The sequence below is a fragment of the Neovison vison genome, chromosome X (assembly GCF_020171115.1).
Source record: "Neovison vison isolate M4711 chromosome X, ASM_NN_V1, whole genome shotgun sequence".
NCBI classification, from domain to species: domain Eukaryota; kingdom Metazoa; phylum Chordata; class Mammalia; order Carnivora; family Mustelidae; genus Neogale; species Neogale vison.
The window spans coordinates 53403307-53428900 of NC_058105.1; the positions used below are offsets into that span (position 1 = coordinate 53403307).

The window sequence follows — 25594 nt, forward strand, 5'->3', positions numbered from 1 at the left end:
ATAGATCATATACTGGGTCATAAATCAGGGCTCAACCAATACCAAAAGTTTGAGATTATTCCCTTCATTCTTGTCCATTCTTACCACTGTTTTTCAGCATAGTAGTAGAAGTCCTAGCAATAACAATCAGACAACAAAAAGAAATAAAAGGTATTTAAATTGGCAAAGAAGAAGTCAAACTCTCTCTCATCACAGATGACATGATACTTTATATGGAATACTCAAAAGACTCCACCCTCAAACTACTAGAACTCATGTAGCAATTCAGTAATGTGGCAGGACTCAAAAGCCATGTACAGAAATCATTCTTATACACTATACATTGTATATACATACAGTATACACTATATACAGTATACATATATACATACGTATACATACATTTTGCATACAGTATACTGTATACATACAATATACACTATACATTGTGTTCTTATACACTAACAAAGAAAATATAGAAAGGGAAATTAGAGAATCTATTCCATTTACTGTAGCACCAAGAACCATGAGATACCTAGCAATAAACTTAACCAAAGAGGTAAAGGATTTGTACTCAAGGAGCTACAGAACATTCATGAAAGAAAGTGAAGAAGACAAGAAGATGGAAAAGTATTCCATGCTCATGGATTAGAACAAGAAACATTGTTAAAATGTCTATACTGCCTAGAGCCATCTATACTTTCAACGCCATCCCGATCAAAATTCCATCGACATTTTTCAAAGTGCTGGAACAAACAATCCTAAGATTGCATGGAACCAGAAAAGACCCTGAATTTATAAGGAAATACTGAAAAAGAAAAATAAAACTGGGAACATCACGTTTCCTGATTTTCAGCTTTACTACAAAGCTGTGATCAGCAAGACAGCATGATACTTGCACAAAAACAGACACATAGACCAGTGAAACAGAGTAAAGAATCCAGATATGGACACGACTCAATGGTCAAATAATCTTCAACAAAGCAGGAAAAAATATCCAGTGGAAAAAAGGCAGTCTCTTCCATAAATGGTGCTGGGAAACTTGGACAGCTATGTGTAGAAGAATGAAACTCAACCATTCTCTTACACCAGACACAAAGACAAACTTGAAATGGATAAAAGACCTCAACATGAGGCAGTAATTTTTCAAAATCTTAGAGGAGAACATAAGCAGTAACTTCTTCAACATCAGCCACAACTTCTTTCAAGACATGTCTCAAAGGCATAGAAAACAAAAGCGGAAATGAACTTTTGCGAATTCATCGAGATCAAAAGCTTCTGCACAGCAAAGGATATAGTCAACAAAACAAAAAAGCAACCCACGGAATGGGAGAAGATATTGACAAATCACACTACAGAAAAAAAGGCTGATATCCAAGATCTATAAAGAACTCCTCAAACTCAACACCCACGAAACAGATAATCATATCAAAAAATGGGCAGAAGACATGAAAAGACACTTCTCCAAAGAAGACATACAAATGGCTAACAGACACATGTAAAAATGATCATCCTCATTAGCCATCAGGGAGATTCAAATCAAAACCACATTGAGGTACCACCTTATACCAGTTAGAATGGCCAAAATCAACAGGACAGGAAACAACCAGTGTTGGAGAGGATGTGGAGAAAGGGGACCTCTCTTACACTGTTGGTGGAAATGTGAGTTGTTGTAGCCACTTTGGAAAACAGTGTGGAGACTCCTTATGATATTAAAAATATAGCTACCCCATGACCTTTAATTGCACTATTGGGTATTTACCCCAAAGATACAGACATAGTGAACAAAAGGGCCATCTGTACCCCAATGTTCATAACAGCAATGGCCATAATCACCAAACTGTGGGAAGAGCCAAGATGCCCTTCAAAGGATGAATGGATAAAGAGGATATGGTCCATATGTACAATGGAGTATTATGCTTCCATCAGAAAGGATGAATACCCAACTTTTGTATCAACAGGGATGGGACTGGAGGAGATTATGCTAGTGAAATAAGTCAAGCAGACAGAGTCAATTATCATATGGTTTCACTTACTTGTGGAGCATAAGGAATAACATGGAGGGCATTGGGAGATGGAGAGGAGAAGTGAGTTTGGGAAATCAGAAGGGGAGACAAACCATGAGAGACTGTGGACTCTGAGAAACAAACTGAATGTTTTGGAGGGGAGTGGGGGAGGGGGTTGGTTGAGCCTGTTGGTGGGTATTAAGGAGCGCATGTATTGCATGGAGCACTGGGTGTGGTGCATAAACAATGAATCTTGGGACACTGAAAAAATTAAAGTAAAATAAAATAAAATAAGAAAATAAACAAAACAAAACAAAACAAAATAAAATAAAACCTGCAACCCCATGTTCATAGCAGCAATTTCCACAGTAGTCAAATTGTAGAAAGATCCTAGATGTCCTTCAATAGATGAATGGATAAAGAAGATGTGGTCCATATATATAATGGTATATTACTCAGCCATCAGAAAGGATGAATACTCACCATTTGCATCAACATGGATGGGACTGGAGGGGATTATGCTGAGTGAAGTAAGTCAAGCAGAGAAAGGCAGTTTTATGGATTCACTCATACATAGAATGTAATGAATAGAGTAGAGGACCACAGGGGAAGGGAGGGAAAACTGAATGGGAAGATATCAGAGAAGGAGACAAACCATGAGAGATTTTGAACTCTGGGAACAAAACTGAGGGTTACAGAAGGCAGGGAGGTGGGGGGATGTGGTAGCTGGGTGACATGTATTAAGGAGGGCACATATTGTGATGAGCACTGTGTGTTATAGGCAACTAATGAGCTACTGAACACTACATTAAAATCTACTGATGTAGTATAAAAAAATGAGCTTCCACCCTAAATCACTTTAACTATTTGAAAACAGCTACCATCTCCCCTTAATTCTTTTTTTTCTCACATTAATTTTTGGTGTGAAGGAAGAGTTGTTTCAGGAGGTAATTAAAAAATCCATTATCTCTGCCAGACCCTAGTCAGATCCAAGAACATAGCATAATCTTTGGAAGGCAACACATATCTATTTGCTTCAAAAAAGTTTCTATAACCAAAAAGATAAGAAGAACTTTGCCTTTTAAGCAATATTCCAGGTCATAAATGAAGAAGGAATGATAGAATTAGAAGATAACTTTTTTAACCCCCACTGGAAAAGAAAAAAATCCTGGTAATGTTTATCACTGGCTGCTAATTTTTTTTTAAAGAGAAAATACTAGAAATGAAGTGTCTGTTGATTTAAGGATTGAATGCTGCCTATGAAGAATTCCTTAAAAAAATTAAACCTAAGGACTCCTGGGTGGCTCAGTTGGTTAAGCATCTGCCTTCAGCTCAGGTCATGATCCCAGGGTTCTGAAATCAAGTGCTGCATCAGGATCCTTACTCAGCAAGGAATCTGATTCTCCCTCTGCTTCTCCCCCTGGTTGTTCTCTCTCCCTCTCAAATAAATAAAGAGAAGATTTATTTTAAAAATGGTTAAAATGGCAAATATTATGTATATTTTACTACAATAAAAAAAGAAACAAAATAGAAGGAGCAGTGGATTAACCTGATTGTGATATCAATCTAAGGTAAAATGTGTGCTTTCCAGAGTGGACTATGGAATATGACCAAGGCATTGACAGCTCTCTGTCTCTGTAACCATACAATAGCGTTAGTGAAACAATTTAGAGAAATTTGTATAATAACTGGATATTTAATGAGGCTACAAAATTGTTAATTTTTTAAAGTACAATAATGGTGTTGCAGTTTTTTTTAACTTATCTTTTAAAGAAACATAGCTAAACAATTATAAATGACATGACATTTCTGAAATTTGGAAATTTCCTTTCAAATAATCCTAGTCAGGAGGATAATACATAAAACAAGATTATCTATAAAATGATGGAGCTTTGCGCAGTGGCAGTATCGTAGCCAATGAGGTTTATCCGAGGCGCGATTATTGCTAATTAAAATGATGGAGCACTGGGTGTGGTGAAAAAATAATGAATACTGTTTTTCTGAAAATAAAAAAAAAATTAATAAAAAGTGATAACTGTTGTAGCTGGGTGGTAGGTATATAAGAGAGGATTATATTAATCTTACTGTTTTCATACCTGTTTCAAATTCTCCACGATAAGCAGCCTAGGGGAGAAAAGATTTCCTTGGCTACCTACAAAACCCCACCTCATAAATCTTATTTCCTCCAGCAGAATGATTTTCAGTTATTTAAACCATTTCTCCTGTAACCTGTGACTTGGATTCCAGAATTACCACCTAAATTATAGTTACCCTCCTCTGGGAAAATCAAAGTCCTCCTTAAATACAATCTCACAAGTGTGGTCTGGACACTAGTGAGGAACTATTATCTCCCCTAATCAAATTACTATCAGTCTATTGAAAACCTATATTGTATTAAATGTCTTGCTATTCATGTCATATGTTTGATTCAAACTAAGCTTACAGTCAACTGAAATCATCAAGTTTTATTCACATGAGATGTGATATTAGGTCCTCCCGTTTGTACAATTGATTTTCATCTTAACTGTTAAATTCCATGTTTAGTTTCAGCTTATCTTTCTGACCTGGGAAAATAATAACAATTGTATAAATAACAGTAAAGAATAGAAGCTACTGGGGCTCCTAGGTGGCTCAGTGGGTTAACTCTCTGTCTTCACCTCAGGTCATGGTCACAGGGTCCTGGGATCAAGCCCCACATTGGGCTCTCTGTTTGGTGGGGGGCCTGCTTCTTCCTCTCTCTACCTGCCTCTCCGTCTACTTGTGATCTCTCTCTCTGTCAAATAAATAAATAAAATCTAAAAAAAAAGAATAGAAGCTACTATTTATTGTTTTCTGAGTGATTATTTGGTCTTTATAAGTAGTGAAAAGTAATTTCCCTGATCTCACAGCTAGTAGGTGGTAGAGTTGACTTAAACCTTCAATTTTTCTAACTACTAAACCCATGTTTTTGTATTTTTGTTCCAAGGTACCCTCTATAAATATTAACTATTCTCCCTAATATCATCTGCATACTTTGTAAAAATGTCTTTTAGAAATCTTTGAATAAAATTGTTTATCAGAACAAGACTATGGTGTATTGATGGAGGAACCACCTGGCATTGATTTAATGATCAATGTACTTTTTAAGAATTAGTCAACCAATTATACAACTTACTTAATTTTATTCTCACCAAGCCCACATTCCCTATTTTAAATGAGTAACATGTTACAAGTTCTCGTTTGTTTTTAAAAAAACAGTTTTGTATTTATCAAGCTAATAACATGTCCAAAAATCTAATGAGGTTATTTTAGTATGAGTTATTTGTAAAAGAAACCATCTGTTTCCTGATCATTACCATTTTATTTTCTTAGTGTGCATAAAACATTTGTTTCACAAGATACTCTAGAATCTTGCCCTCCCAAATGCCCAGATTATAGTTCTCTACTGTCCAGAATCCATCTTTTTCTCCATTTTAAGTCATCACATATGCTTATTTCTTGTCCCATAATATCTCAAAGATCACTGAAATAATTCTAAAATCACATTTTCAGGTTATTTCAACTCTTTAGGATGTAATATTTCTAGCTCTCAAAAACTTTCTCCCATTGGAGATTGCAGCCTGGTTGGTTTAAAACTACATGTAATATTTTCTCACAAGGCACAATTATTGTAGGAGCAGTTTATAAATGGGACTTTATAAGTGGTAAAAAAGAGTCAATGTGGATTCGAAGAGAGGAAGAACTTCATAGAAGGTGAGAATGAGAAGAATTTTGACAAATGTGCAGAAGATATAAAATGAGAATTAATTAATTTCATTTTTTGATTGCCATCTGTCCCAGTCTTTTAGTTTTTGATACAAATATAGATTTCTAAGTATGTTACTATCTTGTCCTTAGCTTCTTAGTATTTTTCATATAACAATTTTTGGCTTCATCTTTTATTATTCTACCATTCTACCTTTGCTCTAGTGCAAACAGTGGCCAGGGCCTCTTCCAGAGTTAGAATTTTCAGAGTCAGGTGTAGATGCAGATATTGACCAGACCAACATACAGTTGTGAAGTATATCATCTGGGATAAAACAATCTCAGGAAATAAGTTCCAGGCTAAAGTGGATTATGCAAAGGAGTAGGACAAAGCAAAAAAATGACCCAAAAGGAAGTGTGGTGCAATCAGTGGCAGGCATGACCTAGGTAAGCAGGTTTGAGTGGCACAGACAAGGGAAAGTTCTTGAGAGAATAGTAAACATAAAAAGAAGAAACTTTATTATATAAGGAAGAGAAGGATTTTGAGCCCTCTTAGAATTGACTTGAACAGTCCTTACACTATTCTTTCAAGGCATAAATGATGTTTCTAACATTTAGTTTCTTAAAATATTTATTTATTTTTTTAAAGATTTTTTTTTATTTATTTGATAGAGAGAGATCACAAGTAGGCAGAGAGGCAGGCAGAGAGAGAGGGGGAAGCAGGCTCCCCACTGAGCAGAGAGCCCGATGTGGGGCTCGATCCCAGGACCCTGAGATCATGACCTGAGCTGAAGGCAGAGGCTTAAACCACTGAGCCACCCAGGCGCCCCTTAAAATATTTATTTATTTATTTTATTTTATTTTATTTTATTTTATTTTATTTTTTAAAAATTATTATTTATTTATTTATTTTCAGAAAAACAGTATTCATTATTTTTTCACCACACCCAGTGCTCCATGCAAGCCGTGCCCTCTATAATACCCACCACCTGGTACCCCAACCTCCCACCCCCTGGCCACTTCAAACCCCTCAGATTGTTTTTCAGAGTCCATAGTCTCTCATGGTTCACCTCCCCTTCCAATTTACCCAAATTCCCTACTCCTCTCTAACACCCCTTTTCCTCCATGCTATTTGTTATGCTCCACAAATAAGTGAAACCATATGATAATTGACTCTCTCTGCTTGACTTATTTCACTCAGCATAATCTCTTCCAGTCCTGTCCATATTGCTACAAAAGTTGGGTATTCATCCGTTCTGATGGAGGCATAATACTCCATAGTGTATATGGACCACATCTTCCTTATCCATTCATCCGTTGAAGGGCATCTTGGTTCTTTCCATAGTTTGGCGACTGTGGCCATTGCTGCTATAAACATTGGGGTACAGATGGCCGTTCTTTTCACTACATCTGTGTCTTTGGGGTAAATACCCAGGAGTGCAATTGCAGGGTCATAGGGAAGCTCTATTTTTAATTTCTTGAGGAATCTCCACACTGTTCTCCAAAGAGGCTGCACCAACTTGCATTCCCACCAACAGTGTAAGAGGGTTCCCCTTTCTCCACATCCTCTCCAACACATGTTGTTTCCCGTTTTGTTAATTTTGGCCATTCTAACTGGTGTAAGGTGATATCTCAATGTGGTTTTAATTTGAATCTCCCTGAGGGCTAATGATGATGAGCATTTTTTCATGTGTCTGATAGCCATTTGTATGTCTTGATTGGAGAAGTGTCTGTTCATATCTTCTGCCCATTTTTTGATGTGTTTGTCTGTTTCATGTGGGTTGAGTTTGAGGAGTTCATTATAGATCCTGGATATCAACCTTTTGTCTGTACTGTCATTTGAAAATATCTTCTCCCATTCCGTGGGTTGCCTCTTTGTTTTTTTGACTGTTTCCTTTGCTGTGCAGAAGATTTTGATTTTGATGAAGTCCCAGAAGTTTATTTTTGCTTTTGTTTCCTTTGCCTTTGGAGACGTATCATGAAAGAAGTTGCTGTGGCTGATATCAAAGAGATTTCTGCCTATGTTCTCCTCTATTATTTTTAACAAGAAGTAGTTGTCATTTAGAAAATCTGTTCAAGAATAAATATTATGAATTTGTTTAAATAATGTACTCTATTGTTTAAAATAGTAAAATTATACCTGTAGCTCAGTTAGTCAATCAGTATACGTTTCCCATAGCTTACAATGTGCAAGAAATAACAATACACATTTGATAAGAAACAATGTAGATATGATAAAGATGTTTAAGACACAATTCTGAGAAACAGGGACTCTATAATCCCATCAATTGGATGGGATATTATTACTAAAATATTTGAATAATGAGGCTCTGTAGAAGGGTAAAATAAATGATATGACCAACATGTTTTAAGTTTTCAAAAATGGGAGAAAATTCAGAGTTGGCATAATTAGATGAAGCTCACAAACCAGATCTCAAAGATCCTGATAGGAAGAAAAAGATTAGAAAGATCATTTCTGGGATGCCTGGGTGGCTCAGTTGGTTAAGTAGCTGCCTTCAACTCAGGTCATGATCCCAGCGTACTGGGATCGCGTCCCACGTTGGGCTCCTTGCTCAGCAAGGGAGCCTGCTTCTCCTTCTGCCTTTGCCTGGTTGTGCTCGCCCTCTCACTCTCTCTCACAAATAAATAAATAAAATCTTAAAAAAAAAAAGAGCATTTCAAAAAAAAAAAAAAGAGGGAGAGAGAGAAAGAAAGAAAGAGCATTTCTCTAAATTCCTTACAGGTAGTATGAACACAAATGTCTCCTTCCAAAATGTGCTTGACTAACCAGACTGAATTCTACACAAGCTTTTTTTAAATTTTGTACTCCAAAAATTGCTATTTCTTTTTTGTCCCACAGCCAATATTGGGAGATGTTGAATGAGTAACTTCAAAGATTCAGAAAACCTTTGAGAACATTTTGCAAATGAAGAAAATTTGTGGTCACTCTGAGGCTCCACGGTGGTAATCATGACTAAATACAAATGTTTCATCTGTCCTTTGGGTATCTCTTTCAACCTACAAGAAAGCAAACTTCCAAAGCTATGGTTTTAACATAGGCTTTTTGGAGTTGACCACAAAAAAACAAAAAAGGCTGTTCAAGCAACTTAACATTTGCTACTATTTGCAACTGACAGAACAGTTGCTGTCTGGCTTGTTAATAAATTTAAGTGTCCTCTCTCTTTTATAGCCCGTCAACATTTCTGGGAAAACATAGGATTAAATCATTTAGTCAAGAGCCTGGAGCTATGTATGTTTTTACATTCATTGTATACATTACAGGAAACAGATGAAAAAGAGTCAGACAATTAGTTTACTTGATTTCTATAACTCTTCCATCAATAGAATGTAGTGGAATTTTACGTTAATGCAGATTGAGACCACTTTCAGATTTAGTTTCTGTCATAATTAAGAATGAATGAGCAAGTGTTTGGAACAAGAAGCGATAATACCATGATTTCCAACTAATATTTATTGGCTTTTAAATCAATAATGCATCAGGCTATCTTAGCAAAAAGAGCAGTAGGACACATTTTTAAACCAAAAGGAAGTTGGAACAGGCCATAAAACTTGAGAAGATATGAAAATCTCCAAGGGATCAATGTTAATCACTTGGATTTTGTGTACCAATGACAATATTAAAAAATATGTGAATTCCCAGCTTTTGTACAAGAAATATAATTCCTTAAAAAATGCCAAGAAAGTGCATTTTGTATCAAGCAAGATAGCTGGTTGAACCAATGCTTGAATAAGGCTCAGCTATATCAAAGAATAAAATAGAATCAAATCTGCTGTCTCTGTTTTTTATTCATTTATTTGTTCATTTTCTCATTCAATCAAAGGCACTTATTGAAACATTATGTGGGTTTTTTGAGATAAAAAAATATTTCTTTTCCTCAAGAAACTTATAATCTAATCGATGTTACAGAATGTGAACAACTGTGATAGAAACAAAAAATAATAATAAACCCTAAAATGAGAGTGCAGGTAAAGTATTTTTCTAAATAAAGAGAAAAAAAATGATAAAAAATGATAACCACCCTAGAAAAGGTATTTGTTAGGTACTGTTAAATGTATTATTTTGAATATTCCATACAACTTGATTCTCTATGTATTATTTCCCACATTTATAGGTGAGAAACATGATGCTCATAAAATATGCATAACTTTCTCAAAGTTATACAGATAATAAGGGGCAAAGCTGCACTGTAAATATAGCAGTGTTTTATTCCAAAGCTTGTACTTACTATAGCATATGACATTAGGTAAGGAAGAATTCTCAAAGGCTGCTGAAATGCACATATATCCAAAACAGTATAAACATACATTATACTTATACATCTGAAACAGTATAAACATAACTGCATTTTGCAGAATGGTAGTGTGAGAAAACAATCTGCTTACATGCAGTCAGATAGTGATGACAACCCAAGTTGCATTAAGAAATCATCACAAAGTCTAAAAGGGGGTGATATGGATATCATTTTAATCTTATAGTCAACAAATATTTGAATATTTAATGAGTTCAATTTTGAGCATTTGAGATTTAAGTACTTGAGAGACATCCAAATGGATGTGAAGTGAAGCCAGCTGGATTTGTGTGTCTGTAGGTCATCTGAAATGTATCAGTTGGAAATATTACTTCAGAAGTGTACAGCATAATTGAAGTCAAGGGTGACAATAAGGTTGCTTCCAAAGAGAATATAGAGAAAAGGGCTTGAAACTGATGTTCCAATGGAACCCTGCTCTCCTCATTATTTTGTGAAGTGCTTTAAAACTCTGTTTTTAAACTGTGGCAAGTCTCCATAAAGAGAGTCAGAGAAGACTTTGTTCAGGCTTTGATCAGACATTGGTGCTGAATTTTGAAGAACAAGTATTATTTCTCTATCTTGTAAAGATGGGCAATTAACTCTTGAGGAAAGAGCATGAGCAAAGACACAGAAACATCAGATGAAACGGATATTTAGAGAATAATAAGCAAATCTTTTATTGAAGCAATATAATGATTAGTGGTAAAAAAATCCACAAAGATAGGCTGAGACCAGTTATGGGAAAATTTAATCCATGCACAATGGGTATATGTCACTGAAGTCTTCAAGAAAAGTAACAGTCACATTTATATTTTAGGAGAAGAATTCTGATATTATTATAAGGGATTGATTGAAAATAATATTGTGGTTTTTATTTCTATGTGTTGTGATAATCTCAAGATATTAAACTAAATTTCCCAAATTTTCTTATTTCTCTTAAATTTTACTTCTCCTCAATTCACGTAGTGTCTTTCACTACCTTGGGAAACAACAGAAGATTCAAATCATGGTTTTTGAATTTTAAAAACTTACTTGAATTACAGAAGTCTGAGAAGTTGAGATTCCAAAACCTCAACCCTAAAAAATTGAAACTTAAATTTTATGCTACAAATGGTAGACCTAGAATAAAAAAGTTTTCCCACTCCAAACCAAGGATTCCAAAATCTAGGGAAGAAAATCAGGAGTGAAACAAAGGAATGAGATGCTAATGGGTCCCTGAAAAAATGACCCTGATCAATATTTACCCCCAGATGAGATTTGATGGTTTAAGGGTATGAAACCCCAGAATAATTTGGGGAATAAGAAAGCAGAAACATTCTGTGTCTCCTTTTCTGAGATGCCTTCCCATGCCTTCTAACCCCAGCAAGAAATAGGAACAGAAAATCGAGATGGCTGAATTTTAAGTCTAGAACAATGAATTTCCAACAGCTTCAGAGTTCCCTATTGTTCTACAATATATGGGAAGGGCCATTTGTTGACCATGTTTTCAAGAACAGGAAAGCAACTAATCAGTCCTTGTGATAGGGATGAGAAGCACATAATAATAATCTTCATGGACCAGGGCCTGGATTTAGACAGGAGTGGAGACATACTAACATGGATAGATAATGATGACAGAGAAACATGATTTAAAAAAAAAATTAAAGAGAGATGGAGACTCTGGGATGACTGAGGAAAACTTGAGCTGTTGTGATTATTTCTACAACTCAGCTTATTGGAACCAGAGATAAGAATTTAAGTTCAGATGTAGAGAAAAAATGATATTAACTACTCACCAAAGTTTATAAACTGAGAATTTATACCCACTACATCTTGATCTCCAATATAAAAATCAGTGTCAGAATATTAAACATTCAAATTTTCTCTACAACTTATACAATATCTATATTTTAAAAACACAACAATACAGGAAAAAGAAAATAGGAATGAACCATAATTCCCTTATTCACATATAATCACCATCAACATTGTGGTATAATTAAATTTAGCCCATTGCCTTCCATAAAACAGATACTGTAGAAAAGATTTTGCACTTAACATTATATTGTCAACATCTTCCTATGGTGTTAAATATTCTGTAAAATACCACTTAAGTGACCAACAATATTTTATCACATGAATGTTACCATATTATTTTATCATTTCCTTAGATAACACTTAGATCATTTAGATCAACTTTTACTTTTGGAATTATAAATAATTTTGTGATTAATATCCTTATATATAAATTTTTGTGGCCATTGTGGTCAATATCTTTGGACAGATTTTTTAAAGTAAAAAGTCAAAAAGTACTCTTGATTCAAGATGGCAAGTTGAAGAAATGCTGAAACCTCCCTCTCTCAAACATTTGCAGAAGATAATAGAAATTGTATTCACAAGTATATCACTTCACTCAAAAATGAAGGAACACTCTGAAGAGCAGAAATGAAAATACTGAGGTTCATGAAACATATGTGAGGCATTTGGAAATGATTTCTTTACTATTTACCAAGTAGAAATTTAAAATATATAATTTCAACAAAAAAGAATAGAAACATAACATGTACATTCAAAAAAAGTAGGGAAAAAAATCCAATAAAGGAAACTACTTATTCAAAGAAGACTGGAAAAAAGAAAACAAATAACAAAGAAAAAAGGAAAAACACACAAGGAAAATGTAATGTTAGATGTAACTAATGAATCATTGAATACTACATCAAAAATTAGTGATGTACTATACAGTGGCTAACTGAAAATATTAAAAAAAGAAAAAAAGAAAATGATTACAAATAGAGAACATACACAATAAAAGATATGATGGTTGAAGTACACACCAATATTTATTTAATCATAAGAAATGTTAAGTAAGTAAATTTACCCATTAGGAAATATTCTGACTTTGTATTTTATTTTATTTTAAAGATTTTGTTTATTTATTTGATAAACAGAGATCACAAGTAGTCATAGAGGCACGCAGAGAGAGAGAGGAAGGGAAGCAGGCTCCCTGCTGAGCAGAGAGCATGATGTGGGGCTCTATCCCAGAACCCTGGGATCATGACCTGAGCCGAAGGCAGAGGCTTTAACCCACTGAGCCACCCAGGGGCCCCCTAACTTTGAATTTTGAAACATAAAACAATATGTTATTTAGAAGGCCCAAACTAAAACAAAGTGATATTGATATGTTGAATATATCTGTGTAACAAAAGGCATTCCAGGCAATTGTTAATAGAAATAAAACTAGTAGAGCAATAATAATATCAAATAAAGCAAAGCACATTGAAAGGTAAAATCAGGATTAGCTCATATTTATTAAAGGACAAATTTTACTAAGGTTAAGTCATAAACTAAGGTTCCTTTAAAAAGAGAGAGAAATTTTTCATGTAAAATTTCAGCTTATAACAAAGGTTGAAAACTTCCAAAATAATTTCATAAGACTAATAATTTTTTTTTCCTATTAAGCAAATACTCCGTGGAAAAGATAGTATTTTTCCTCTGGATGGCATGTCTGAATAAATACAACTCACAAAGGAGAATACAAGTTAAGCCAGAGTTTCTCAGCTTCAGCACTGATTGATCAATTATTATTTTTTATTATTTAATAATCTTTAACAAAATTATTTAAATAAGTATTGAAGGGGGGACAAGATGGCGGGGGAGTAGGAGGAGGCGCCTTTTTCAGCCTGTACCCCAAAGTGAGCTGATTACCTACCAAAGAACTCCATTCACCCATGAAATCAGCCTGAGATCAGAATTATACAAGTCTGGATCTCTACAGGGGCAGAAGACACCAGTGGGCAGGTAAAGTGGAGTGGGAACAGCGGACTGATATCAGAAGATAAACAAAAGGGGGAGGGAGCCACCAGAGGCGACTGGTTGGAAAATAATACCCCAATACAAACGAGAGTGCCCTGAGTTTGGGGACCAGCATTAACTTGGAGACTGGTTGAAAGCGCTCCAAAAGAGCAAAGGATCACGGGGGGAAATTGTGGGAATCGGGGCGGCTAGGGACAGGGACTTAAGTCCCTGGTCCCAGGAGAGCCTCCCTGGTGCTGAGCCAGAGGAGAGTGCGGCAGAGAAACCAGGTCTTGGTTCCTAAGGCACCAGCGTGCCCGAGAATGCATGGGTTCTGGCTCCAGTGAGGGGATGGGAGCCACCCTGGGTGGCAGAATGCGCGAGCTTTACTACAAAGCCTGAGATAAGCGTGCACATCCCTCATGCTCCCCTGATAGAGTCAGAAAGGCCCGGCCGGTGCTCTTTGACCTGGCCATTGTTTCAGAGCCTAAGCCGTGCACCCCAAACTCTCTCCCCTGAGGTGTGCAAAAGCCCAGCCTGGTGCTTCCGGACCTGCGCCCCATACTCAGTGCCTGAGATGCGCGCGTGACCCATAGCCGCCCCTGAAAGAGGTGCACGAAAGCCGGGCACTCTTAGACCCAGCAAGACCAGGCACTCCCATCCTGGGCCAGTGGCAAAATCTCAGCGTGCAATTGCTGCTTGGAACCTCCTGGCGGTCGGGAGCTCCCAGACAGCCACCACTGCCTTGGCTTTGGGTACAAACAAAAGATCCTGCGTCCCCAGGGTCTGCAACTTGGAACCTGCTCTGCCAGCGGCCAAAGGGGAACTTATTTAGGCTCTGCAGCCAACTGAGGCCTCTCTCTGAGAGGGAGATCAGGGTGTGGTTTGTTTTCCTCTAAAACTACAAAAACCATCAAAAGTGGTCAACGTGAGAGAAAAAAAAAAGTGAACAAACATAAAAACCACCAGAGAAAAAAAGCCTGAAAAATACCAGTTTCCTCAGAACCCACCCCCTTGAGGGGGGTGGGAGGACTTAACTATGGAAACATCATTTACTGACAACCCACGTGGCAGGCCGCTCCCCCAGAAAACAAACCAAGAAAGAAAAAAAAAAAAAAAAGAGGAAAAAAAAAAAAACGGACGACAAGAGAACAACCACTACTTCATAGGAAAACTTGTATTGTTCACTCGTTTCCACTGTTCTGGTTCATTTTTTTTTTTTTTTACACATAGGTAATTTTTTTAACCTATTTACCATCACAGCGAACTGAACAGTACATCAAATTCCATAATACTCTTCTAACCTGAATTTTTTGATACATACACCTATGTTTTTCTTTTGCATTTTTATTTTTTGAATTCCTTTTTTTAAAATTTTGGTTTAGTTTAGTCTAGTTTATTCCTTTTTATTTTTATCCTCTAATATTCATATAGAGTGAAACTTCAAAGTAATCCCCTTAACCCAATCAATACTACCCCTATAGGTAGACCAATTTTTAAACCCCTTTATCTTAGGAAAGTGGAGTCCTTTAACAAAGATATCAAGATACATCCAGGAAGAATCAAAACAAACTTCCTCGCACACACTGAGAATTTATAACCACTCTCCCATATTCTTCTTTCACCTGTGTTTCTCTGTTTTTGTGTTTGTCATATAAATCTTACACTTGGGGTTCTTTTTGACGAAGTTCTTCCTTTATTTGCATATATAGATATACATTTTTCTCTTGTCATACACTTGTATCAGTCTTTTTGTCTCTTTTTGTTTGCCTACTTCATAAATCTTACCTTGGGGCCCATCTGGGCTGAACCTTCTCTTTCATCTTCCCTTTCTTTCCTCTCTCTCTCTCTCTTTTTTCTTTTTCTTTTTCTTTTTCTTTTTCTTTTTCTTTTTCTTTTCTTTTGTCTCTTGTTTGGGTGGGGAATCCTGATTGCTCAGAAGTGTTCCAGGGTGCACCTTGACTGCACCAGAGTTGATACAATCAGCTACATCTGTTCAGTCATCTCCCACCAAAATGATTAGGAGGAGGAATGCCCAACAGAAGAAAAATAGAGAGGATGGACCTTCTGCAACAGAGCTAACGGCTATCAACATAGACAATATGTTGGAAAGAGAATTCAGGATAACAATTATCCAGGCAATAGCTAGGTTGGAGAAAGCCATGGATAACTAAATGGAATTGATTAGGGCCAAACTGAAAGCGACCAAACAAGATGTTCACAATGTTAGGGCAGAGCTTAGAGCTACCAGGGAGGAGGTTCATAATGCTCTCAATGAGTTCCAATCTAATCTAAACTCTCTCAGATCTAGGGTAGAAGATAGAATTAGTGATCTGGAAGACAAACATAGAGAGAAAGGATCAGGAGGAAGCATGGAACAAGCAGCTTAGAAGCCATGAAAACAGAATCAGGGAAATAAATGATGCCATGAAGCGTTCCAATGTCAGAATTATTGGAATCCCTGAAGGGGAGGAGAAAGAAAGAAGTCTAGAAGATATAGTGGAATGAGTCCTTCATGAAAATTTTTCCAGTCTCAAGAATGGAACCAGCATTCATATACTAGAGGCTGAACGGTCTCCACCCAAGATTATACATTCCAAAAAAATATCATGACACCTGAGAGTCAAATTGAGGAATTGTAATTGTAGGTATAATCTCTTGAAAGCCGCCAGGGCAAAGAGGCTCCTTATGTACAGAGGGAAGCCCATCAGAATAATGTCAGACCTGTCCACAGAGACCTGGCAAGCCAGAAGAGGCTGGCAAGATATATTCAGGGCACTAAATGAGAAGAACATGCAGCCAAGAATACTTTATCCAGCAAGACTGACATTCAAAATGGATGGAGAGATAAAAAGTTTCCAAGACCGGCAAGGCTTAAAAGACTATGCATCCACCAAGCCGACACTGCAGGAAATATTAAGGGGGGTTCTATAAAAGAGGAAAAATCCCAAGAATAGCATTGAACAGAAATATAGAGACAGTATACAGAAAGAAAGACTTCAAAGGTAACTCGATGTCAATAAAAACATATCTATCAATAATCACTCTCAATGTGATAGCATAAATGCGCCCATAAAATGGCACAGGGTTGCAGATTGAAAAAAACGACAGGACACATCCAGATGTTGTCTACAAGAGACCCATTTTGAACCTAAAGATACACCCAGACTGAAAGGGAAGGGATGGAGAAGCATCTTTCATTCCAAGGGCCCTCAAAAGAAGGCTGGGGTAATGATTCTCATATCAGATAAATTAGTCTTTAAACTAACAACTGTAATCAGAGATACAGAAGGACACTACATAATACTTCAAGGGACTATCCACCAAGATGATCTAACAATTGTAAATATCTATGCTCCCAATATGGGAGCAGCCAATTTCTTAAGAAAACTGTTAATCAAGATAAAGAGTCATATTGATATGAATACAATAGTCGTAGGAGATCTTAACATGCCTCTCTTAGAAATACACAGATCATCAAAGCAGAAAATCAATAAAGAAACAAGAGCATTGAATGACACATTGGACCAGATGGACCTCATAGATATATAGAGAACATTCAACCATAAACAACACAATACTCATTCTTCTCAAGTGCACACGGAACCTTCTCCAGAATAGACCACATACTGGGTCACAAATCAGGACTCAACTGATACCAAAAGACAGATTATTCCCTGCATATTCTCAAATCACAATGCTTAGAAACTGGAGCTCAATCAATCACAAGGAAAATTTTGGAAGGAACGCAAACACCTGGAAGCTAAAGACCACCTTGCTTAAGAATGCTTGGATCAACCAGGACATCAAAGAAGAACTGAAACAATTCATGGAACCCAATGAAAATGAAGACACTTCGGTCTGAAACCTATGGGATACAGCAAAGGCAGTCCTAAGGGGGAAATGCATAGCCATCCAAGTCTCCCTCAAAAAAACTGAAAAATCCAGAACACAGCAGCTTTCTCTACACCTTAAAGAACTGGAGAATCAACAACAAATCAAAGAAACTCCACACATAAGAAGGGAAATCATCAAGATTAGAGCTGAGATCAATGAGGTAGAAACCAGAGATACAGTAGAATGTATCAATGAAACCAGAAGCTGATTTTTTTAAAGAATCAATACGATCGATAAACCATTGGCGACACTAGTCCAAAAGAAAAGAGAGAAAGCCCAAATTCATAAAATTATGAATGAAAAGGGAGAGATTACAATGAACACCAAGGAAGTAGAAACAATCATCAAAGTTATTATCAACAGTTATATGACAATAAGCTTAGCAACCTATATGAAATGGATGCATTCCTAGAAAACTATAAACTCCCAAAATTGAACCAGGAAGAAATCGACAATCTGAATAGACTGATATCTATAACGAGATTGAAGCGGTGATCAAAAACCTCCCAAAAAACAAGAGCCCAGGACCTGACGGATTCCCTGGGGAATTCTACCAAGCTTTCAAAGAAGAAATAACACTTATTCTCCTGAAGCTGTTTCAAAAAATTGAAGCAGCATGAAAACTTCCAGACTCTTTCTATGAAGACAGCATTACCCTGATCCCCAAACCAGGCAAAGACCTACCAAAAAGGAGAATTTCAGACCAATATCACTGATGGATATGGATGCTAAGATTCTCAACAAGATCCTAGCAAACAGGATCCAACAGCACATTAAAAAGATTATCCACCATGATCAGGTGGGATTCATCCCTAGGCTACAAGGATGGTTCAACATTCTCAAATCAATCAATGTGATACAACAAATTAATATAAGAGAGAAGAACCACATGGTCCTCTCAATTGATGCAGAAAAAGCATTTGACAAAATCCAGCATCCGTTCCTGATTAAAACGTTTCAAAGTATAGGGATAGAGGGAACATTCCTGAGCCTCATCAAATCTATCTATGAAAGACCCACAGCAAATATCATCTTCATTGGGAAAAAGCTTGCGTCTTTCCCGTTGAGATCAGGAACAAGACAAGGATGCCCACTTTCACCACTCTTGTTCAACATAGTATTAGAAGTCCTAGCAACAGCAATTAGACAACAAAGAGAAATAAAAGTATCCAAATTGGCAATGAAGAAGTCAAACTCTCTCTCTTTGCAGATGACATGATTCTTTATATGGAAAATCCAAAAGACTCCACCCCCAAACTACTAGAACTCATACAGCAATTCAGCAACGTGGCAGGATACAAAGTCAATGTGCAGAAATCAGTGGCTTTCTTAAACACTATCAATGAAAATACAAAAAGGGAAATTAGAGAATCGCTTCCATTTACTATAGCACCAAGAACCATAAGATACCTGGGAATAAACCTAACCAAAGAGGAAAAGGATCTGTACTTGAGGAACTACAGAAAACTCATGAAAGAAATTGAAGAAGACACAAATAGATGGAAGACCATTCCATGCTCTTGGATTGGAAGATTAAACATTGTTAAAATGTCTATACTGCCTAGAGCAATCTATACCTTTAATGCCATTCGATCAAAATTCCACCGGTATTCTTCAAAGAACTGGAGCAAATAATCCAAAAATTTGTATGGAATCAGAAGGGACCCCAGATCACTAAGGAAATGTTGAAAAACAAAAATAAAACTGGGGGCATCACCTTACCTAATTTCAAGCTTTATTACAAAGCTGTGATCACCACGACACATGGTACTGGCATAAAAACAGACACATTGACCAGTGGAACAGAGTAGAGAGCCCAGATATGGACCCTCAACTCTATGGTCAATTAATCTTCAATAAAGCAGGAAAAAATATACAGTGGAAAAAAGACAGTATCTTCTAAATGGTGCTGGGAAAACTGGACAGCTATAAGTAGAAGAATGAAACTCGACCATTCTCTTGCACCATACACAAAGATCCACTCAAAATGGATAAAAGATCTCAACGTGAGACAGGAATCCATCAGAATTCTAGAGGAGAACATAGGCAGTAATCTCTTCCATATCAGCCACAGCAACTTCTTTCGAAGATATGTCTCCAAAGGCAAAGGAAACAGAAGTGAAGATAAACTTTTGGGACTTCATCAAAATCCAAAGCTTCTGCACAGCAAAGGAAACAGTCAAGAAAACAAAGAGGCAACCCACGGAATGGGAGAAGATATTTGCAAATGACCGTACAGTCAAAAAGTTGATATCCAAGATCTATAATGATCTCCGTAAACTCAACACAAATGGAACCGGCAAACATATCAAACAATGGGCAGAATATATGAACAGACACTTCTCCAATCAAGACATACAAATGACTATCAGACACATGAAAAAGTGTTCATCATCACTAGCCGTCAGGGAGATTCAAATTAAAACCACATTGAGATATCACCTTACACTAGTTAGAATGGCCAAAATTAACAAAACAGGAAACAACATGTGTTGGAGAGGATGTGGAGAAAGGGGAGCCCTCTTCCACTGTTGGTGGGAATGCAAGTTGGTGCAGCCTCTTTGGAGAACAGTGTGGAGATTGTTCAAGAAATTAAAAATAGAACTTCCCTATGACCCTGAAATTGCACTCCTTGGTATTTACCCCAAAAATACAGATGTGGTGAAAAGAAGGGCCATCTGTACCCCAGTGTGTATAGCAGCAATGGCCACGGTCGCCAAACTATGGAAAGAACCAAGATGCCCTTCAACGGACGAAAGATAAGGAAGATGTGGTCCATATACACTATGGAGTATTATGCCTCCATCAGAAAGGATGAATACCCAACTTTTGTAGCAACATGGATGGGACTGGAAGAGATTATGCTGAGTGAAATAAGTCAAGCAGAGAGAGTCAATTATCATATGGTTTCACTTATTTGTGGAGCATAACAAATATCATGGAGGACAAGGGGTGTTAGAAAGGAGAAGCGAGTTGAGGTAAATTGGAAGGGGAGGTGAATCACGAGAGACTATGGACACTGAAAAACAACCTGAGAGGTTTGAAGTGGCAGAGCGGTGGGAGGTTGGGGTACCAAGTAGTAGGTATTATAGAGGGCACGGCTTGCATGGAGCACTGGGTGTGGTGAAAAAATAATGAATACTGTTTTACTGAAAAGAAATTAATTAATAAAAAAAGAAGGGAAAAAGATAAATAAGTATTGAAGTAGATTATTATTATTATTGTTATTATTATTATTACTACATAGTTGTGAGATTAGAAGTCTCTTATGGTTTGTCTCCCTCCCAATCCCATCTTGTTTTGTTTATTCTTTTTCTTACCCCCCAGACTCCCCACATCCCTCTCAACATCCTCATATCAGGGAGGTAAAATGGTAATTGACTTATTTCGCTAAGCAGAATACCTTCTAGTTCCATCCATGCTGTCGCAAATGGCAAGATGTCATTTATTTTGATGGCTGCATAGTATTCATTATATATATATATATATATATATATATATATATATATATTCACTTCTTCTTTATCCATTCATCTGTTGATGGACATCTAGGTTCTTTCCATAGTTTGGCTATTGTGGACATTGCTGCTATAAACATTTGGGTGCACTTGACCCTTCGGATCACTACATTTGTATCTTTAGGGTAAATACCCAGTAGTGCAATTGCTGGGTCATATGGTAGATCTATTTTCAACTTTTTGAGAAACCTCCATGCTGTTTTCCAGAGGAGTTGCACCAGCTTGCATTCCCATCAGCTTTGTAGGAGGGTTCCCCTTTCTCCGCATCCTTGCATCTGTCATTCCCTGACTTGTTAATTTTAGCCATTCTGACTGGTGTGAGGTGGTATCTCATTGTGGTTTTGATTTGTATTTCCCTGATGCTGAGTGATGTGGAGCACTTTTTCATGTGTCTGTTGGCCACCTGGGTGTGTTCTATGCAGAAATGTCCGTTCATATCCTCAGCCCATTTCTTGATTGGATTATTTGGTTTTTGAATGTTGAGTTTGCTAAGTTCTTTATAGATTTTGGATATTAGCCTTTTTCTGATATGTCGCTTGCAAATATCTTCTCCCATTCCGTCAGTTGTCTTTTGGTTTTGTTAACTGTTTTCTTTGCTGTGGAAAAGTTTTTGATCTTGATGAAGCCCCAATAGTTCATTTTTGCCCTTTCTTTCCTTGCCTTTGGCGATGATCCTAGGAAGAAGTTGCTGCGGTTGAGGTCAAAGAGGTTGTTGCCTGTGTTCTTCTCAAGGATTTTGATGGATCCCTTTCTCACATAGAGGTCCTTCATCCATTTGGTGTCTATTTTCATGTGTGGTGTAAGGAAATGGTCCAATTTCATTTTTCTGCACGTGGCTGTCCAATTTTCCCAACAGCATATGTTGAAGAGACTGTCTTTTGTCAATTGGACATTCTTTCCTGCTTTGTCAAAGATTGGTTAACCATAGAGTTGAGGGTCTATTTCTGGGCTCTCTCTTCTGTTCCATTGATTTATCCGTCTGTTTTTGTTAGGCTTATAGGTTTTCCATCAGAAATCATGGCTTTTCCTGGATATCACTTTTTTGTCTGTACTGTCATTTGCAACTGTCTTCTCCCATTCCGTGGATTGCCTCTTCATTTTTTTGGCTGTTTCCTTTGCTGTGCAGATGCTTTTGATTTTGATGAAGTCCCAAAAGTTTATTTTCACTTTTGGTTTTTTTTTTTTTTTTTTTTTTTTTGCCTTTGGAGACATATCTTGGAAGAAGTTGCTGTGGCTGATATCAAAGAGATTACTGCCTATGTTCTCCTCTAGGATTCTGATGGATTCCTGTTTCACGTTGAGGTCTTTTATCCATTTTGAGTTTATTTTTGTGTATGGTGTAAGAGAATGGTTGAGTTTCATTCTTCTACTTATAGCTGTCCAGTTTTCCCAGCATCATTTATTGAAGAAACTTTTTTCCACTGTATATTTTTTCCTGTTTTATCTAAGATTATTTGCCCATAGAGTTGAGGGCCCATATCTGGGCTCTCTACTCTGTTCCACTGGTCCATGTGTCTGTTTTTATGCCAGTACCATGCTGTCTTGGTGATCACAGCTTTGTAATAAAGCTTGAAATTAGGTAAGGTGATGCCCCCAGTTTTATTTTTGTTTTTCAACATTTCCTTAGTAATTCGGGGTCTCTTCTAATTCCATACAAACTTTTGGATTATTTGCTCCAGCTCTTTGAAGAATGCTGGTGGAATTTTGATCAGAATGGCATTAAAAGTACGGATTGCTCTAGGCAGTATAGATATTTTAACAATGTTTATTCTTCCAATCCAAGAGCATGGAATGGTCTTCCATCTTTTTGTGTCTTCTTCAATTTCTTTTATGAGTGTTCTGTAGTTCCTCGAGTACAGATCCTTTACCTCTTTGGTTAGGTTTATTCCCAGGTATCTTATGGTGCTATAGTAAATGGAATCGATTCTCTAATTTCCCTTTTTGTATTTTCATTGTTAGTGTATAAGAAAGCCACTGATTTCTGTACATTGACTTTGTATCCTGCCGTGTTGCTGAATTGCTGTATGAGTTCTAGTAGTTTGGGGGTGGAGTCTTTTGGGTTTTCCATATAAAGAATCATGTCATCTGTGAAGAGAGAGAGTTTGATATCCAGGATCTATAATGAAATCCTCAAACTCAACACACACAAAACAGACAATCATATCAAAAAATGGGCAGAGGTTATGAACAGACACTTCTCCATGAAGACATACAAATGGCTATCAGACACATTAAAAAATGTTCATCATCACTAGCCATCAGGGAGATTCAAATTAAAACCACAGTAAGATATCATCTTATAGCAGTTAGAATGACCAAAATTAACAAGACAGGAAACAACATGTGTTGGAGGGGATGTGGAGAAAGGCAAACCCTCTTCCGCTGTTGGTGGGAATGCAAGTTGGTGCAGCCTCTTTGGAGAACAGTGTGGAGATTGCTCAAGAAATTAAAAATAGAACTTCCCTATGACCCTGAAATTGCACTCCTGGGTATATACCCCAAAGATACAGATGTCTTGAAAAGAAGGGCAATCTGTACCCCAATATTTATAGCAACAATGGCCACGGTCGCCAAACTGTGAAAAGAACCAAGATGCCCTTCAATGGATGAATGGATAAGGAAAATGTGGTCCATATACACTATGGTGTATTATGCTTCCATTAGAATGGATGAATACCCAACATCTGTAGCAACATGGACGGGACTGGAAGAGTTTATGCTGAGTGAAATAAGTCAAGCAGAGAGAGTCAATTACCATATGCTTTCACTTATTTGTGGAGCATAACAAATATCATGGAGGACATGGGGAGTTAGAGAGGAAAAGGTAGTAGCGGGAAATTGGAAGGGGAGGTGAACCATGAGAGACTATGGACTCTGATAAACAATCTCAGGGGTTTCAAATGGCGAGGGGGTGGGAGGTTGGGGGTACCAGGTGGTGGGTATTATAGAGGGCGAGGATCGCATGGAGCACTGGGTGTGGTGAAAAAATAATAATACTGTTTTGCTGAAAATAAATTAAAAAAAAAAGAAATCACAGCTTTTCATTCAAATTTCATGTGTTCCTTTTTCCTGCTAAATACAACTTAATAATTTTTGGTATAATGATCTTGAACGTTTCCTGTTGCTTATGCTTGGGCATTGTTTTTGTTGTTGCTCAAGAGGAAAAATAAATGGCATTATTTCCCTACTGTGAGTTCTGACTGATAATTACTAAAATTAGAAGAAATTACTTATCTATTTCATGGATCAGAAAGTTACATCCTTTGAGACAAATCTGACCTACACTCTCTTCTTTTTTAAAAATATTTTATTTATTTATTGGAGAAAAAGAATGAGTGGAGTGAGAGGCAAGGAGAGAAGCAGACTACCCCCAGAGCAGGGACCCCATTGTGGGTCTCTATCCCAGGACCCAAAGGAAGATGCTTAACTGATTGAGTACCCCACGTGCACTGGCCTACACTGTGTTCTTGTAAATACAGCCTTATTAGCATATATCCAGGCTCATCCACTCACTTACAGTCTGGGATTTTACACTACAATGACACAACCAAATAATTGGAAAAAAAGTCTTATGATAGTCAACGCTTAAAATAGTTATTATGTGATCCATTAACAAAAATGATTAAAAAAAAGATTACCCACTTCTAGTCTACTTCAGCAAAGTCTTAGTAGCTTGAAACATATTTCAGTTCCTGACAGAAGACAATGGTGGTCGAGGAGAACCCTAGTCTCACCTCATCTCATGAATACTAGATAACTATCAAATAATCCTAAATACCCCCAGAAATCAACCTGAAGATGGACAGAAAAAACTCTATGACTAAAAAGAGAGAAGCCACCTCAAAGAAGATAGAAAGTGCAGAAACATGCTTTAGGAAGGAAACAGACCATGTGTACTATGGGGAACAAGGAGCTATGGTCACAGAAAAAGATGACAGAGAAAGAAGTGCACATGAGTGAATGCACAAGGAATTATTTCCCCAAAGCCATTGAAGTAGAACTGAATTTCATGAGTTCTTACAAACAACAAGGCTTAAAGCCTGGAGTCTTAAAGATCAGCTAGCTTGGGCAGTATAGAGCCCAGAGGACACTGTGATGCTCCAGAAAGAAAGGCAGGCAAATAACCTGGAAGTATACAGTGAGGAGACAGTGATCTGATGAGTGCCTGGAGCACACAGTGGGGAGATTATTTGCTCTTCTCAGAGCATATTGTTGATAGGCAGCATTCATGGAGACACCTCTCCAGGAAAAAAAGAAGTGGCCAGTGTGATTTTCCTCCCCTGGCCTCCAGCATAAACACTGCGCTGCTGCAGCACAGCACTCACAATAGCTGCTGAGTTTGCTTACACCAAGACCCATCCACTGCACTCTGGTGGGGCTGTCTTTCTCA

At 37.2% G+C, this 25594-nt stretch overlaps 1 pseudogene; it reads left to right on the top strand.

Moving 5' to 3' along the window:
- Positions 1-3873: 3873 nt before the first annotated feature.
- Positions 3874-4022, top strand: LOC122897739 (annotated as a pseudogene).
- Positions 4023-25594: the final 21572 nt, after the last annotated feature.